The sequence below is a fragment of the Nicotiana tabacum genome, chromosome 9, assembly GCF_000715075.1.
Source record: "Nicotiana tabacum cultivar K326 chromosome 9, ASM71507v2, whole genome shotgun sequence".
Taxonomy (NCBI): Eukaryota; Viridiplantae; Streptophyta; class Magnoliopsida; order Solanales; family Solanaceae; genus Nicotiana; species Nicotiana tabacum.
Window position 1 is genome coordinate 97,105,814 of NC_134088.1, and position 19,068 is coordinate 97,124,881.

Genomic DNA, 19,068 nt, shown 5'->3' on the forward strand with positions numbered 1-19,068 from the left:
GGAACAGGAGTGGATGGTCCGGCAGTGGATGATGCAATCAGCTGGGAGATGTCTGTACCTGCACATTGAACCAGAGCTCTGAGGAGTAATGATATCTCCTTCATCATCGTGGCCTGCTCGGTCTGAACTCGGCTTAGATCCGCACGAGTCTGTCTCAACTCATCCCTGGTGGCACTCAACTCGACACGAGTCGCTATCAGCTCAGCCCTGTTCTCTTGCATATCTGCTTGCATATGCTCAAATAATTGTTGGACGGTGAGCTTAGAAGACCTTCCCTTGTTCGGCTCTAGAACATGAGTGACATCATATGGTCCTGGAGCTTTAGCCTCAATGTCGTCATTCTCCTTGTCCCATAGTACTCCCCTCTCTGTTAAAAAAGCCGTTAGGGTATTAGCAAAGAACAGCCTCCACTTGTAATTCATCCTGGTTCGCTGCATTTGATCATGCATGATGGCTCCGAAGTTGAGTGGTATCCCCTCTAATAAAGCATATAATACGAGTGCGCGGTAACGAGGGACATCAGTTTTATGTTGGCATGGCAGCAGTCGGTTACAAATGAAATTTAGAGCCACACGTGCTAACGCACTCATGAATTCCTTTCCTATAGAGTGGTACTCCATACTCCCATGCTTCCATTCTGCATCCTTCCTGGTAGGGCATAGGACAGACTTAATGTGTGCATAATCTGGTGTTTTGCATATGGCGTCAAACCTGTCAGTGAGTGTGTGTGGCACCCTTAAGAAGTTATTCAGAGCTTCAGCTGACACATTAATATCTACCCCTCTTACTCGCACAATGTTTCCCCGTGCGTGACGCCAATTGGCGTAGAGCTCTCTAACAATGGTGAGGTTGGCTTTGCCATGACCTTTCAGAATGGGTCCCCATTTTTGCACCTCTTGAATTGACTTGAGAAACTCTGAGTACTTTGTCTTAAGTGGTCCGATGTTTATCGGCTTTTCCGGAATGTACTTCTTTGAAACCAATATCTTCTTATAGGCTCGGAATGCCTTCTCATTAACAAAGTATTTCTCCCAATCAACTCGGTCTATGGGTTCACCCTCGTCTTCATCACTCATGTTGATCTGTAGGTGGTCATTGTCCGAATCGGAATCGGATTCAGATTCTGTAGTAATCTTCTCCTTCCCTTTATCAGTTGGAGCACTCATTCTCGAAGCTTTTCTTTGGTATGTCACAGGCTCTCGTATCTCTATTCCTTTGCTTGGTGTAATACCCTTCTTCACTGTCCTCCGGACCAATGTTTCCTCCTCCTCTTGCTCTGAATCATCACTTAACTGCCTAGGCAGCAGTTCCATTTCCTTCTCCGTCCGCTTCCTCTTTTTCTGTGGATTTGGACCGCCCGCTGCCCTTCCGGTAGGCTTTTTAGGCGGTTGCTTGTTACCATCTTTGTCTTGTTGCTTGGATGGTTTACTCGCTGCTGTCATTTTACGAATCTAAGTACCTGCAATGCAAAGAATTCAACAATTAGCAGATGAAACAGCGAAGTTCAGCTTGAAAGCAATTGCGACAGCTTGCGGACTTCAATTTATTCGTAAAGTCATGCCATTCACTCTTCATGGAATTGTAGCTCATGACTTTCAGCAAGTATGTGATAACTTTCTTCAAAAATTCAATTTCACATAGCCCCTCACTCGACCCCACACTTATTCTCAAGCATACACCAATGTTGCTCGGTTACTCAGACTTCATCGACGCCTAAATTTTTCTCAGGGACAATTCGTCGAACATGTGGTATGCAACAAGTGTGCCTAGTTCATTCTATCAGCTGAGCAGTGCAACTACCCTCCCAAAGTTGGACGAGATGAAGGGAATTATAGTTTATCATCTCTCAACCATTACAACTACCAAGAACGACAGCCCTAAAAATCTTGAAATTGCAAAACCTACTTGTTGCTACCATTGAAGGAGGGAGGAGAGACGAATTAGGAGAGAAGCCAACGGAAGAACGAAGAGGATGATGCGTACCTGTCGCGTTTGAGCTTATTGCGTTACAATTTCGATGAGAGAATTCTGTTCTGCGTTCGTAGGCGTCGCCAAAACGAGACGAGTGGATGCGTCGCAAGAAACGTTTTTGTTCGAATAGGTTATCTTAAGATGTGTTAAAATATATATTACTTACCTGTGCGTGCGAGCTTTGACGCGATGCATCCCCTTGTCTTCCTTCAAAAATTTTCGGACGCGATACGGGCGCGATAGGCAGACTTCACTGCCTTGAGCAATTGGCCCGTCAAAAAAAAAAAAAAAAAAATTTTTTGCTGAGGGGGACGCGACGCATCCGCCTCGTTTTCTTGAATAAAATCTATGTCCTACGAAAAGAAAGGAGAAAAAAAATTAAAATAAAAATAAAAAACTAACTAACTTGGGTGGCCTCCCAAGAAGCGCCTGATTTAACGTCGCGGCACGACGCAACATGTTCTTCATGCCTCCACTAAATCCATTGTGGTCTTGTGACGTGCAATGTCACCACCCCAATAGTGTTTTACTCTTTGGCCATTTACCAAGAATGTCGTATTGGACCCCTTATCACACAATTCTATCGCACCATGAGGTTTCACACTAACCACTTCAAACGGACCCGACCATCGAGATTTAAGCTTTCCTGGAAAAAGCTTTAGCCTTGAATTAAACAGTAGAATTTGTTGACCTGGTTCAAACTCACGATGTTGGATATGCTTATCATGCCATCTTTTGGTCTTCTCTTTATACAATTTGGCATTTTCATACGCATGCAATCGAAACTCATCAAGCTCGTTGAGTTGTAGCAATCTCTTTTCACCGGCCAAGTCCATCTCCATATTTAGCTTTTTAATCGCCCAATATGCTTTGTGTTCAAGCTCGACGGGCAGATGGCAGGCCTTCCCATAAACCAACCTGTACGGAGAAGTGCCTATTGGGGTCTTGTACGCAGTGCGATATGCCCATAATGCGTCATCCAGCTTCCCGGCCCAGTCCTTTCTATTCATACTTACTGTCTTTTCCAAAATCTGCTTGACCTTTCTGTTGGAAACTTCTACTTGACCACTCGTTTGGGGATGATAGGTAGTGGAAACTTTGTGCTTGACTCCGTATTTTGCAAGAATATTATTCAGCAGTTTGTTACAAAAGTGAGTTCCCCCGTCGCTTATCAACACTCTTGGGGTCCCAAAACGTGTAAAGATGTGCTTCTTTACAAAGCCTACCACAACTTTTGCGTCGTTAGTAGGAAGAGCTATGGCCTCTACCCACTTAGAAACATAGTCGACCGCCACCAAGATGTATCTGTGTCCGTTAGAATATGGGAATGGTCCCATAAAATCAATCCCCCAAACATCAAAAAGTTCTACCGCCAGTATATTTTGCAAGGGCATCTCGTGCTTCCTCGTGATAGTTCCAGTTCTTTGGCATCTATCACAATTTTTAACGAAGGCATGTGCATCCTTAAACAATTTTGGCCAATAAAAACCTGATTGTAGCACTTTTTGGGCGGTTCTATCCCCGCCGTGATGACCTCCATATGGTGACGCATGGCAGTCATGTAGTATAGCCTTCATCTCTTCCTCAGGAACATACCTTCTCACCAACTGATCTGCACACTGCCTATATAGGAATGGCTCATCCCACACGTAGAACCTTACATCATGTAGGAATCTTCTTCTATTGTCAGCTGTCCATTCTAGTGGCGTTACCCCACTTGCGATAAAATTCACATAATCTGCATACCATGGGGCTTCACCTGAGGTGATTGCCAATATTTGCTCATCCGGAAATGTTTCTTTAATTGACCCTCCTTCAGCTACATGGTTCCGGCTCTCTAATCTGGACAAATGATCGGCCACTTGATTTTCTGTCCCTTTTCGATCTCGGATCTCTAAGTCAAATTCTTGCAAGAGGAGGACCCAACGAATCAGCCTCGGCTTGGCGTCTTTCTTTTCAAATAGGTATCTGATAGCTGAATGATCTGTGTAGACGATGACTTTGGTTCCCACTAGATAGGATCTGAACTTGTCAAACGCCCACACCACTGCAAGCAACTCCTTTTCAGTCACTGTATAATTCATCTGAGCTGGATTCATAGTTTTGCTTGCATAATAAATGGAGTGAAAGATTTTATCCCTCCTTTGCCCTAACACCGCTCCAATTGCTATGTCACTTGCATCGCACATCAACTCAAATGGTTGTGCCCAATCGGGGCCAATGATAATTGGTGCAGTCACCAATCTTCCCTTCAGCTCCTCAAATGCTTTCAGACATGCATTATCAAACTTGAAGGTAACGTCTTTCTCTAGAAGCCTGCACAAAGGGGAAGAAATTTTCGAAAAATCTTTAATGAAACGACGATAAAAACCTGCATGACCCAAGAAACTGCGAATGCCTTTGATGGATGTCGGCGGGGGCAATTTTTCGATCGTCTCCACCTTTGCTTTATCCACCTGTAGACCATCTTTTGAAACCTTGTGCCCAAAACTATACCTTCACGTACCATGAAATGGCACTTTTCCCAGTTTAGCACCAAGTTCGTCTCTTCACACCTAGCTAGCACTTTATCAAGGTTCATCAAACAACTATCAAAAGAACATCCAAACACAGAAAAATCGTCCATGAATACTTCTACATATCTTTCAACCATGTCAGTGAAAATAGCCATCATACACCTTTGAAAAGTCGCAGGTGCATTACAAAGACCGAAGGGCATTCTCTTGAACGCATACGTGCCATAAGGACATGTAAATGTAGTTTTCTCTTGGTCTTCTGGGGCTATAGCAATCTGATTATACCCCGAATAACCGTCCAGGAAACAGTAGTATTCCTGGCCAGCTAATCTATCAAGCATTTGGTCAATAAAAGGCAGGGGAAAGTGGTCTTTCCGGGTGGCATTGTTTAGTTTTCTGTAATCTATGCAAATTCTCCATCCAGTTACAATTCTTGTGGATATTAAGTCATTATTTTCATTAACTACTACGGTTATCCCCCCTTTCTTCGGCACACATTGAACGGGGCTTACCCATTTACTATCAGAGATTGGAAATACAATACATGCATCAAGCCACTTAATCACTTCTTTCCTTACCACTTCTTTCATGATTGGATTTAGTCGGCGTTGGTGTTCTACACTCGGCTTGTGTCCGTCCTCCATGAGGATTTTGTGCATGCAGAAAGCTGGACTAATGCCTTTAATGTCAGACATTGTCCACCCAATTGCTCGCTTGTGCTCACGTAGCACCCTTAATAGCTTTTCTTCCTGTAATTTAGACAAGTGAGCAGAAATAATAACAGGTAAAGTGTCAGAACTTCCCAAATAAGCATATTGAAGGTGAGGGGGTAGGGGTTTAAGTTCCAAATTTGGAGCTTTTTCAATTGACGGCTTTGGTGGGGGGCCACTTGGCCTATTCAGGGGCTCAAACGGGATTATTCCTTGCATGTAACCACATGATGTATCTAGGATTCCCTTCATCTCCTCAACCTCATCATCCATCTCCAAGCTATCAAACAGCATGATTGCTTTTTCTAAACAGTCGCCTAGATATACACTCGTGTTAAGAAGTTTCTCATCCACCTCCACCACAGATATCATAGAGAGCTCCTCATAGTGGCGGGGGAGTTGGATTGCTTTGTAGACATTGAAGACTGCCTCCTCGTTGTCCACTCTCATAATCATTTTCCCTTCTCTCACTTTAATTATTGCATCGCCAGTAGCCAAGAGAGGTCGTCCCAATATGATTGGAACTTGTTCATCAGCCTCGAAGTCTAGAATAATGAAGTCAGCTGGGAAGATGAATTTTCCAATTTGCAGCAGCACATCTTCAATCACTCCTTCGGGGTAGGCTATGGACCTATCAGCTAATTGCAACATCACGGTGGTTGGTCTCGGAGCTCCCAGACCTAATTGCTTAAACAAGGATAACGGCATCAGATTTATGCTTGCACCCAAATCACACAGAGCACGTCCCACGTTAATATTACCGATTTGTACTGGAATAGTGAAGCTGCCAGGGTCCTTAAGCTTTTGGGGAAGCTTGTTTTGGACCCTTGATGTGCATTCCTCAGTAAGTGCAACCGTCTCGAACTCAGTCAATTTTCTCTTATGAGCCACTATGTCTTTTATGTACTTAGCGTACTTTGGAATTTCACGAAGTACATCCACTAATGGAATATTTAATTGAACCTGACTCAACATGGAGAGAAATTTGTTGAACATGCAATCGTCATTCCTTTTCTGCAATCTTTGGGGGAAAGGTGGTGGTGGCCTTGTAGCCTCCATTCGCTCTGAACTTGCATCATCTTCCTTTGACTCTTGTGTTGCCTTAGGTGTCAACTCCCCCCAGGTATAGGTTTTTCTTTTATCTTCCTTGGCGCTTCCTCTAGTTCCCTCCCGTTTCTAAGTGTAACTGCATTAATTTGAGGGTTCTTCTCTGTATCACTGGGAAGTGAGCCTGTAGGTCTAGTATTTTGGTTTGCTGCTAACTGCCCCATTTGCCTCTCAAGATTTCTGAAATCGGTCCTGAGCTGTTGATTGTCTAGTAACAACTTTTTCAGCAAGTCATTCGTACTTTCTTCCATTTGTTGGGGTGGCTTCTGAGGTTGAGTAAAATTCCCTTGAGGCCTATACTGATTCTGTTGACTTCCGCCCCATGAGAAGTTAGGATGATTCCTCCAGTTTGGGTTGTAAGTGTTCCCATATTGCGCATGTTGATTCATAGGACCTCTGTTTTGTTGTCCCACATAGTATATAGATTCAGGATTCGTGGGGCACATGTCAATCATATGACTGTCTCCGCATAGTTCGCAACAAATAGACATCTGCTGTACATGTTGCATTTGTTGTGTTGTCATTCTATTCATCTGATTTGCCAATTTTGCTATATCGGCTCTCATGGCGGAAAAGTCATCAAGCTCAATCAAACCGGCGGCCTTCTGTTTAATTACCCTTCGTGAATCCCCCTCTCCTTGCCAATTATAGTCATTAGCAGTGAAATTATTTAGCAGGAGTTGTATTTCACTATACGGTCTTGCCATGCAACTACCCCCACAAGCTGAGTCAAGATTCATCTTTGATGCTTCATCTAACCCATCAACAAAAGTGTGACCCAATACCTCATCAGTTTGACAATGATGCGGGCAGTCTCTGAGTAGTTTCTTGTATCTTTCCCAAGCTTGACGAAGTGTCTCGCCATCCCGTTGTTGGAACCCAAGAATTTGGCTCCTCAACGACTTTGTCTTCTTAGTTGGGAAAAACTTGATCAGGAATTTCCTTGCTAGATCATCCCAAGTATGGATAGAATTCGCGGGCTCCTTTTGCAACCATTCTTTAGCTTCCCCCAACAGTGAAAAAGGGAATAGTGTCAGCCTGACATAGTCCTTGGAGACGTTCGGATAATTGTAAGTGTCCGTGATTTCCAAGAAGTTCTGAATATGCCTCTGCGGGTCCTCATGAGATAGACCCACATATTGTCCTGTGGACTGAATCAGCTGTACCATGTACTGTTTGAGTTCAAAATGCCCAGTGATATCAGGCTTCACAATAGCCTGAGTCATATTCGCAAGATTGGGCCTTGCGGCTTCGATTACCGGACGCTCTTCATTGCCTGCCATATCTATTGGCTGTGGTTGGATTGCGATGTCCAAATCTCTTTCTATTCTCGTTCTAGCTTCGTGTTCCCTTCTCACTCTATGTAATGTTCGTTCGATTTCTGGATCAAGAGGAATGAGGTTGTTTGCACTTCTACTCCTCTGCATTCGAGAGTAAACCCTACGTTGACACAAACCAGGCAAACTGAAAATTAAGACTTGAAAACAAATATCTAATAAAAGCTTAACTTAGTCATGTAGCTAATTTCTAAGTCCCCGGCAACGGCGCCAAAAACCTGTTGCGACCAAACACACTCACGCAAGTATACGCGGTCGTCAAGTAATAAAGTGACTCAAAGTCGGATGTCGAACCCACGAGGACTTATGATTAACTATTAACTAACTTAGCCTATCTTAATTATCTAAACAAGAATTAAATCTAAAAATATTTTATTCTAACTAATTAAATAAGAAAAATATAAATAATAAACTTTGAATAGATAAAGAGCAGATTTTAATGATATCAATGTAATGAAAACGATCTAGGGTTATGGTCTATCTAACAATCCTATTGTATTCTTCAATTGAATTGACCGACTAATTTATCTAGCTTATTGGTTGACAGGGTTAATATTGCTCATAAGAATCTGTCGAGTTCTTACTCGCCTATTCAAGCTAACCTAACGCCTATATGTCTACGGAGTTAGAATCAACAAGAACGCATTTATAATTCCTGTAAATCAACCAAGCAAGGTAATTAGGTATATGTCTATCCTAACCACGAATCCGTTCCCCGATGCCCGAGTTCAAGAACTTGCCCTACTCAATCCTATATGCAATATAGAATTCCCACTTTCGAGTTCAATTCTAGATTCGTAGATAATATTCAATTGGTGATCAAGCAATTAAATAATTAAGTGCAAGATTGAATAAATAAACTAATATGAGAAATCAAGAAGTCAAAATCAATATCCGAATAACAATAGTCATGAAAGAACCACAACCCTAGAACGTGAAGTTTAGCTCCACATAGACATGGTAGCCAAACAACAAATCATATAAAGAAACATAAAAATTACTAAGTTTGGTGGGAGAAAGATGAAACTTGATGAATTCCGGCCTCCACAGCTTTTTCGTGGCTTTTTCCCTCTTCCCAATATGTTAGATAACCTAAAAGAGGCGTTTTTAGCTTATATATTGCGTACAAAAGTCGTGGGCCAAAGCTCTCCTATTCCTAGTCCAATTCGGCTTCAGGGATTGATGCTAAGGTGGATGCGACGCATCCACCTTGTCCTCCATTTCAATTTTGCCTGCGAAGGTGGATGCGACGCATCCACCTTGTCCTCTATTTCTCAGCTTGCATGCGATGGTGGACACGACGCATCCAGCTTCACTTCTACTTCCCAGTTTCGCACGCGATGGCGGACGCGATGGCCCAACTTCACTGCTAAGGTTGCATACAGGATGATGTTTTCCTAGGTTGGATGCGACGCATCCAACCCTTCTTCCTCTAGCTAAACCACCTTTTCTTCATATTTTGCACTCCGAACACCTTAAATCGTCACACATAACTTAATTAGTCATCAAACCAATAATTACACCATGTTGGGTGTTTTAAAGATTGAATAACATCAAAAAGTGGTTAAAGCATGGGCAAAGTAACATCAACACATATCGAAATATGCCAAACATCACTACCCCACACTTAAACCTTTGTTCGTCCTCGAACAAACCATCCTATAGTAGACGAAACAAAATTAAACTCTTATCATTCAAAGCACACTACATCTATGACCATGGTTATTTGCTACAATTAGGCTCTAGACTATGCATCAACACACTTCCCTTTTCTTAGGCCCTTCTTTAAACATATTCGAACAAAGACAACATGCTCATAACAATCCTAACCTCAAAAACCGACTCAATGTCACAATGCACTCATGGCTTGAACAACCAACATCATAGAGAAGTCTAATAACGTTACCTATCCCTCGTGAAACCATGTGCCCTCACAACAAAAGCAGAGAGAGTAAAATCAATCCACACATTCATGCTCACAAAGAAAATCGCTCACTCTCACAAAAGAAGTCGCATGCATGCAGTTGGTACCATAGGCTTGCCCTTAATGTAAATCTCTACTAATGTAAGCTCGCTCGATCTAAAAGCAATTAGGACTTTTTCATGGTTGTAATGTGGGCTAAGGGACGGGTAGGATATATTTAAGGAATAGTGATTCACCCTCCTAAGCACTTTAACACATCATCAAATAACTTAAGCGCAAATTCTTCAACACCACTTCAATTTCACAAATAATATCACCCCAACAATATTTCCTCTTTCTTTAAGCACTACTTTAATTCATACCCACTAGCAAGAACAAGACAACAATTTATTCATTTATATTTTTCTTTCTTTCAATTTCCGCTAGTGGTGTATTATTTTACAAAATAAGTGCACCCTTCTTTCTTTCATTGGTTCCACTCAAAAGTCACCCCACACTTAGTCCCTTCTTACTTCTTTTAGCGCTCATCTAACACTTAAAGTGCTTTAAGAGGTAAAAGGATCAAAACAATGTCAATTAAGAATAAAAAAGGTATAGGCTTGTAATGTGGGTACCAAATAAAAGGTCTACAGGCTCAAAAGGTTTAACTAGGGATAGATTTTATTTGTGATAAGCAATAAGCTCAAAAAGATCAAAGAAAGCCTAAAATCATTTTTCAAACCGAGCATCACCTAAAATTTCGCTTCAACTCACATACCGGGCAAGTTCTAGACACAAGTACACTATATGGACTACACAAAAACCTCACCACACATGGCACATGACTCATTAAGGACGGTTACATTCCGACTCTCAAACAATGCAAGTATTCACGGAGCAACGAGATATTAAGTATTAAGCGCAAAGTGAACACAAGTCAAGAAAATGAGAAATAGGCTGCAACAAAACGTGCTATCCGTTTTAACAAGGCATCATCAATAATTTCAGAGTGAGAAGGGAAGATATTACATATGTAAAAGCTTAAATATGCCAGTATCAACCAAGTCAAGGTCACCTAGGTTCATCATTCTTCCTCCTTTTATTCCCTACATTCCTACTCTACTCTAAAAAGAAAACAAAATTACCCGGTTCAAACTACATCCCATGGAAAAGAACCGAGGCACAAAGAAAAACCACAGGGGATTATTACTATCTACAAAGATACTATATATATATATATATATATATATATATATATATATATATATATATATATATATATATATATATATATATATATATTTTATTTTTTTTTTGAATAAATAAACTAATAAATAAACTGATAGTTACTCCATATAGATGAATTTACTGCTATTTTATGCCATTAATCCAGTGAATATATTAGTACATTCATCCATACATCGAACATAAATCACCCCCACCCCACACTTAGGACTGTGCGTTGTCCCCAACGCACACAAACAAGGTAAAGTAGGGTGAGAAGGACTCCCTTAAGTCAAGGTGGAGGGCTCATCCGCAGTCTGTGGAGGAGCATCTGCATCCATAGCATTCCTATCATCAACAACTGGTGCTGATTCTGTATCAGGTGTTACAGCGACCTCAATAGGCCTGTTGAGTGGAGCCTCGGTGACTATGGGAGGAACATGAGTGGATGGTCCGGCAGTGGATGATGCAATCAGCTGGGAGATGTCTGTACCTACACATTGAACCAGAGCTCTGAGGAGTAATGATATCTCCTTCATCATCGTGGCCTGCTCGGTCTGAACTCGGCTTAGATCCGCACGAGTCTGTCTCAACTCATCCCTGGTGGCACTCAACTCGACACGAGTCGCTATCAGCTCAGCCCTGTTCTCTTGCATATCTGCTTGCATATGCTCAAATAATTGTTGGACGGTGAGCTTAGAAGACCTTCCCTTGTTCGGCTCTAGAACATGAGTGACATCATATGGTCCTGGAGCTTTAGCCTCAATGTCGTCATTCTCCTTGTCCCATAGTACTCCCCTCTCTGTTAAAAAAGCCGTTAGGGTATTAGCAAAGAACAGCCTCCACTTGTAATTCATCCTGGTTCGCTGCATTTGATCATGCATGATGGCTCCGAAGTTGAGTGGTATCCCCTCTAATAAAGCATATAATACGAGTGCGCGGTAACGAGGGACATCAGTTTTATGTTGGCATGGCAGCAGTCGGTTACAAATGAAATTTAGAGCCACACGTGCTAACGCACTCATGAATTCCTTTGCTATAGAGTGGTACTCCATACTCCCATGCTTCCATTCTGCATCCTTCCTGGTAGGGCATAGGACAGACTTAATGTGTGCATAATCTGGTGTTTTGCATATGGCGTCAAACCTGTCAGTGAGTGTGTGTGGCACCCTTAAGAAGTTATTCAGAGCTTCAGCTGACACATTAATATCTACCCCTCTTACTCGCACAATGTTTCCCCGTGCGTGACGCCAATTGGCGTAGAGCTCTCTAACAATGGTGAGGTTGGCTTTGCCATGACCTTTCAGAATGGGTCCCCATTTTTGCACCTCTCGAATTGACTTGAGAAACTCTGAGTACTTTGTCTTAAGTGGTCCGATGTTTATCGGCTTTTCCGGAATGTACTTCTTTGAAACCAATATCTTCTTATAGGCTCGGAATGCCTTCTCATTAACAAAGTATTTCTCCCAATCAACTCGGTCTATGGGTTCACCCTCGTCTTCATCACTCATGTTGATCTGTAGGTGGTCATTGTCCGAATCGGATTCAGATTCTGTAGTAATCTTCTCCTTCCCTTTATCAGTTGGAGCACTCATTCTCGAAGCTTTTCTTTGGTATGTCACAGGCTCTCGTATCTCTATTCCTTTGCTTGGTGTAATACCCTTCTTCACTATCCTCCGGACCAATGTTTCCTCCTCCTCTTGCTCTGAATCATCACTTAACTGCCTAGGCAGCAGTTCCATTTCCTTCTCCGTCCGCTTCCTCTTTTTCTGTGGATTTGGACCGCCCGCTGCCCTTCCGGTAGGCTTTTTGGGCCGTTGCTTGTTACCATCTTTGTCTTGTTGCTTGGATGGTTTACTCGCTGCTGTCATTTTACGAATCTAAGTACCTGCAATGCAAAGAATTCAACAATTAGCAGATGAAACAGCGAAGTTCAGCTTGAAAGCAATTGCGACAGCTTGCAGACTTCAATTTATTCGTAAAGTCATGCCATTCACTCTTCATGGAATTGTAGCTCATGACTTTCAGCAAGTATGTGATAACTTTCTTCAAAAATTCAATTTCACATAGCCCCTCACTCGACCCCACACTTATTCTCAAGCATACACCAATGTTGCTCGGTTACTCAGACTTCATCGACGCCTAAATTTTTCTCAGGGACAATTCGTCGAACATGTGGTATGCAACAAGTGTGCCTAGTTCATTCTATCAGCTGAGCAGTGCAACTACCCTCCCAAAGTTGGACGAGATGAAGGGAATTATAGTTTATCATCTCTCAACCATTACAACTACCAAGAACGACAGCCCTAAAAATCTTGAAATTGCAAAACCTACTTGTTGCTACCATTGAAGGAGGGAGGAGAGACGAATTAGGAGAGAAGCCAACGGAAGAACGAAGAGGATGATGCGTACCTGTCGCGTTTGAGCTTATTGCGTTACAATTTCGATGAGAGAATTCTGTTCTGCGTTCGTAGGCGTCGCCAAAACGAGACGAGTGGATGCGTCGCAAGAAACGTTTTTGTTCGAATAGGTTATCTTAAGATGTGTTAAAATATATATTACTTACCTGTGCGTGCGAGCTTTGACGCGATGCATCCCCTTGTCTTCCTTCAAAAATTTTCGGACGCGATACGGGCGCGATAGGCAGACTTCACTGCCTTGAGCAATTGGCCCGTCAAAAAAAAAAAAAAAATTTTTTGCTGAGGGGGACGCGACGCATCCGCCTCGTTTTCTTGAATAAAATCTATGTCCTACGAAAAGAAAGGAGAAAAAAAATTAAAATAAAAATAAAAAACTAACTAACTTGGGTGGCCTCCCAAGAAGCGCCTGATTTAACGTCGCGGCACGACGCAACATGTTCTTCATGCCTCCACTAAATCCATTGTGGTCTTGTGACGTGCAATGTCACCACCCCAATAGTGTTTTACTCTTTGGCCATTTACCAAGAATGTCGTATTGGACCCCTTATCACACAATTCTATCGCACCATGAGGTTTCACACTAACCACTTCAAACGGACCCGACCATCGAGATTTAAGCTTTCCTGGAAAAAGCTTTAGCCTTGAATTAAACAGTAGAATTTGTTGACCTGGTTCAAACTCACGATGTTGGATATGCTTATCATGCCATCTTTTGGTCTTCTCTTTATACAATTTGGCATTTTCATACGCATGCAATCGAAACTCATCAAGCTCGTTGAGTTGTAGCAATCTCTTTTCACCGGCCAAGTCCATCTCCATATTTAGCTTTTTAATCGCCCAATATGCTTTGTGTTCAAGCTCGACGGGCAGATGGCAGGCCTTCCCATAAACCAACCTGTACGGAGAAGTGCCTATTGGGGTCTTGTACGCAGTGCGATATGCCCATAATGCGTCATCCAGCTTCCCGGCCCAGTCCTTTCTATTCATACTTACTGTCTTTTCCAAAATCTGCTTGACCTTTCTGTTGGAAACTTCTACTTGACCACTCGTTTGGGGATGATAGGTAGTGGAAACTTTGTGCTTGACTCCGTATTTTGCAAGAATATTATTCAGCAGTTTGTTACAAAAGTGAGTTCCCCCGTCGCTTATCAACACTCTTGGGGTCCCAAAACGTGTAAAGATGTGCTTCTTTACAAAGCCTACCACAACTTTTGCGTCGTTAGTAGGAAGAGCTATGGCCTCTACCCACTTAGAAACATAGTCGACCGCCACCAAGATGTATCTGTGTCCGTTAGAATATGGGAATGGTCCCATAAAATCAATCCCCCAAACATCAAAAAGTTCTACCGCCAGTATATTTTGCAAGGGCATCTCGTGCTTCCTCGTGATAGTTCCAGTTCTTTGGCATCTATCACAATTTTTAACGAAGGCATGTGCATCCTTAAACAATTTTGGCCAATAAAAACCTGATTGTAGCACTTTTTGGGCGGTTCTATCCCCGCCGTGATGACCTCCATATGGTGACGCATGGCAGTCATGTAGTATAGCCTTCATCTCTTCCTCAGGAACATACCTTCTCACCAACTGATCTGCACACTGCCTATATAGGAATGGCTCATCCCACACGTAGAACCTTACATCATGTAGGAATCTTCTTCTATTGTCAGCTGTCCATTCTAGTGGCGTTACCCCACTTGCGATAAAATTCACATAATCTGCATACCATGGGGCTTCACCTGAGGTGATTGCCAATATTTGCTCATCCGGAAATGTTTCTTTAATTGACCCTCCTTCAGCTACATGGTTCCGGCTCTCTAATCTGGACAAATGATCGGCCACTTGATTTTCTGTCCCTTTTCGATCTCGGATCTCTAAGTCAAATTCTTGCAAGAGGAGGACCCAACGAATCAGCCTCGGCTTGGCGTCTTTCTTTTCAAATAGGTATCTGATAGCTGAATGATCTGTGTAGACGATGACTTTGGTTCCCACTAGATAGGATCTGAACTTGTCAAACGCCCACACCACTGCAAGCAACTCCTTTTCAGTCACTGTATAATTCATCTGAGCTGGATTCATAGTTTTGCTTGCATAATAAATGGAGTGAAAGATTTTATCCCTCCTTTGCCCTAACACCGCTCCAATTGCTATGTCACTTGCATCACACATCAACTCAAATGGTTGTGCCCAATCGGGGCCAATGATAATTGGTGCAGTCACCAATCTTCCCTTCAGCTCCTCAAATGCTTTCAGACATGCATTATCAAACTTGAAGGTAACGTCTTTCTCTAGAAGCCTGCACAAAGGGGAAGAAATTTTCGAAAAATCTTTAATGAAACGACGATAAAAACCTGCATGACCCAAGAAACTGCGAATGCCTTTGATGGATGTCGGCGGGGGCAATTTTTCGATCGTCTCCACCTTTGCTTTATCCACCTGTAGACCATCTTTTGAAACCTTGTGCCCCAAAACTATACCTTCACGTACCATGAAATGGCACTTTTCCCAGTTTAGCACCAAGTTCGTCTCTTCACACCTAGCTAGCACTTTATCAAGGTTCATCAAACAACTATCAAAAGAACATCCAAACACAGAAAAATCGTCCATGAATACTTCTACATATCTTTCAACCATGTCAGTGAAAATAGCCATCATACACCTTTGAAAAGTCGCAGGTGCATTACAAAGACCGAAGGGCATTCTCTTGAACGCATACGTGCCATAAGGACATGTAAATGTAGTTTTCTCTTGGTCTTCTGGGGCTATAGCAATCTGATTATACCCCGAATAACCGTCCAGGAAACAGTAGTATTCCTGGCCAGCTAATCTATCAAGCATTTGGTCAATAAAAGGCAGGGGAAAGTGGTCTTTCCGGGTGGCATTGTTTAGTTTTCTGTAATCTATGCAAATTCTCCATCCAGTTACAATTCTTGTGGATATTAAGTCATTATTTTCATTAACTACTACGGTTATCCCCCCTTTCTTCGGCACACATTGAACGGGGCTTACCCATTTACTATCAGAGATTGGAAATACAATACCTGCATCAAGCCACTTAATCACTTCTTTCCTTACCACTTCTTTCATGATTGGATTTAGTCGGCGTTGGTGTTCTACACTCGGCTTGTGTCCGTCCTCCATGAGGATTTTTTGCATGCAGAAAGCTGGACTAATGCCTTTAATGTCAGACATTGTCCACCCAATTGCTCGCTTGTGCTCACGTAGCACCCTTAATAGCTTTTCTTCCTGTAATTTAGACAAGTGAGCAGAAATAATAACAGGTAAAGTGTCAGAACTTCCCAAATAAGCATATTGAAGGTGAGGGGGTAGGGGTTTAAGTTCCAAATTTGGAGCTTTTTCAATTGACGGCTTTGGTGGGGGGCCACTTGGCCTATTCAGGGGCTCAAACGGGATTATTCCTTGCATGTAACCACATGATGTATCTAGGATTCCCTTCATCTCCTCAACCTCATCATCCATCTCCAAGCTATCAAACAGCATGATTGCTTTTTCTAAACAGTCGCCTAGATATACACTCGTGTTAAGAAGTTTCTCATCCACCTCCACCACAGATATCATAGAGAGCTCCTCATAGTGGCGGGGGAGTTGGATTGCTTTGTAGACATTGAAGACTGCCTCCTCGTTGTCCACTCTCATAATCATTTTCCCTTCTCTCACTTTAATTATTGCATCGCCAGTAGCCAAGAGAGGTCGTCCCAATATGATTGGAACTTGTTCATCAGCCTCGAAGTCTAGAATAATGAAGTCAGCTGGGAAGATGAATTTTCCAATTTGCAGCAGCACATCTTCAATCACTCCTTCGGGGTAGGCTATGGACCTATCAGCTAATTGCAACATCACGGTGGTTGGTCTCGGAGCTCCCAGACCTAATTGCTTAAACAAGGATAACGGCATCAGATTTATGCTTGCACCCAAATCACACAGAGCACGTCCCACGTTAATATTACCGATTTGTACTGGAATAGTGAAGCTGCCAGGGTCCTTAAGCTTTTGGGGAAGCTTGTTTTGGACCCTTGATGTGCATTCCTCAGTAAGTGCAACCGTCTCGAACTCAGTCAATTTCCTCTTATGAGCCACTATGTCTTTTATGTACTTAGCGTACTTTGGAATTTCACGAAGTACATCCACTAATGGAATATTTAATTGAACCTGACTCAACATGGAGAAAAATTTGTTGAACATGCAATCGTCATTCCTTTTCTGCAATCTTTGGGGGAAAGGTGGTGGTGGCCTTGTAACCTCCATTCGCTCTGAACTTGCATCATCTTCCTTTGACTCTTGTGTTGCCTTAGGTGTCAACTCCCCCCCAGGTATAGGTTTTTCTTTTATCTTCCTTGGCGCTTCCTCTAGTTCCCTCCCGTTTCTAAGTGTAACTGCATTAATTTGAGGGTTCTTCTCTGTATCACTGGGAAGTGAGCCTGTAGGTCTAGTATTTTGGTTTGCTGCTAACTGCCCCATTTGCCTCTCAAGATTTCTGAAATCGGTCCTGAGCTGTTGATTGTCTAGTAACAACTTTTTCAGCAAGTCATTCGTACTTTCTTCCATTTGTTGGGGTGGCTTCTGAGGTTGAGTAAAATTCCCTTGAGGCCTATACTGATTCTGTTGACTTCCGCCCCATGAGAAGTTAGGATGATTCCTCCAGTTTGGGTTGTAAGTGTTCCCATATTGCGCATGTTGATTCATAGGACCTCTGTTTTGTTGTCCCACATAGTATATAGATTCAGGATTTGTGGGGCACATGTCAATCATATGACTGTCTCCGCATAGTTCGCAACAAATAGACATCTGCTGTACATGTTGCATTTGTTGTGTTGTCATTCTATTCATCTGATTTGCCAATTTTGCTATATCGGCTCTCATGGCGGAAAAGTCATCAAGCTCAATCAAACCGGCGGCCTTCTGTTTAATTACCCTTCGTGAATCCCCCTCTCCTTGCCAATTATGGTCATTAGCAGTGAAATTATTTAGCAGGAGTTGTATTTCACTATACGGTCTTGCCATGCAACTACCCCCACAAGCTGAGTCAAGATTCATCTTTGATGCTTCATCTAACCCATCAACAAAAGTGTGACCCAATACCTCATCAGTTTGACAATGATGCGGGCAGTCTCTGAGTAGTTTCTTGTATCTTTCCCAAGCTTGACGAAGTGTCTCGCCATCCCGTTGTTGGAACCCAAGAATTTGGCTCCTCAACGACTTTGTCTTCTTAGTTGGGAAAAACTTGATCAGGAATTTCCTTGCTAGATCATCCCAAGTGTGGATAGAATTCGCGGGCTCCTTTTGCAACCATTCTTTAGCTTCCCCCAACAGTGAAAAAGGGAATAGTGTCAGCCTGACATAGTCCTTGGAGACGTTCGGATAATTGTAAGTGTCCGTGATTTCCAAGAAGTTCTGAATATGCCTCTGCGGGTCCTCATGAGATAGACCCACATATTGTCCTGTGGACTGAATCAGCTGTACCATGTACTGTTTGAGTTCAAAATGCCCAGTGATATCAGGCTTCACAATAGCCTGAGTCATATTCGCAAGATTGGGCCTTGCGGCTTCGATTACCGGATGCTCTTCATTGCCTGCCATATCTATTGGCTGTGGTTGGATTGCGATGTCCAAATCTCTTTCTATTCTCGTTCTAGCTTCGTGTTCCCTTCTCACTCTATGTAATGTTCGTTCGATTTCTGGATCAAGAGGAATGAGGTTGTTTGCACTTCTACTCCTCTGCATTCGAGAGTAAACCCTGCGTTGACACAAACCAGGCAAACTGAAAATTAAGACTTGAAAACAAATATCTAATAAAAGCTTAACTTAGTCACGTAGCTAATTTCTAAGTCCCCGGCAATGGCGCCAAAAACTTGTTGCGACCAA

At 42.5% G+C, this 19,068-nt stretch overlaps 1 pseudogene; it reads right to left on the minus strand.

The window, feature by feature from the left end:
• Window positions 1-1,475: 1,475 nt before the first annotated feature.
• On the minus strand, window positions 1,476-18,783 carry LOC142164044 (uncharacterized; annotated as a pseudogene).
• Between the last annotated feature and the right edge of the window lie 285 nt (window positions 18,784-19,068).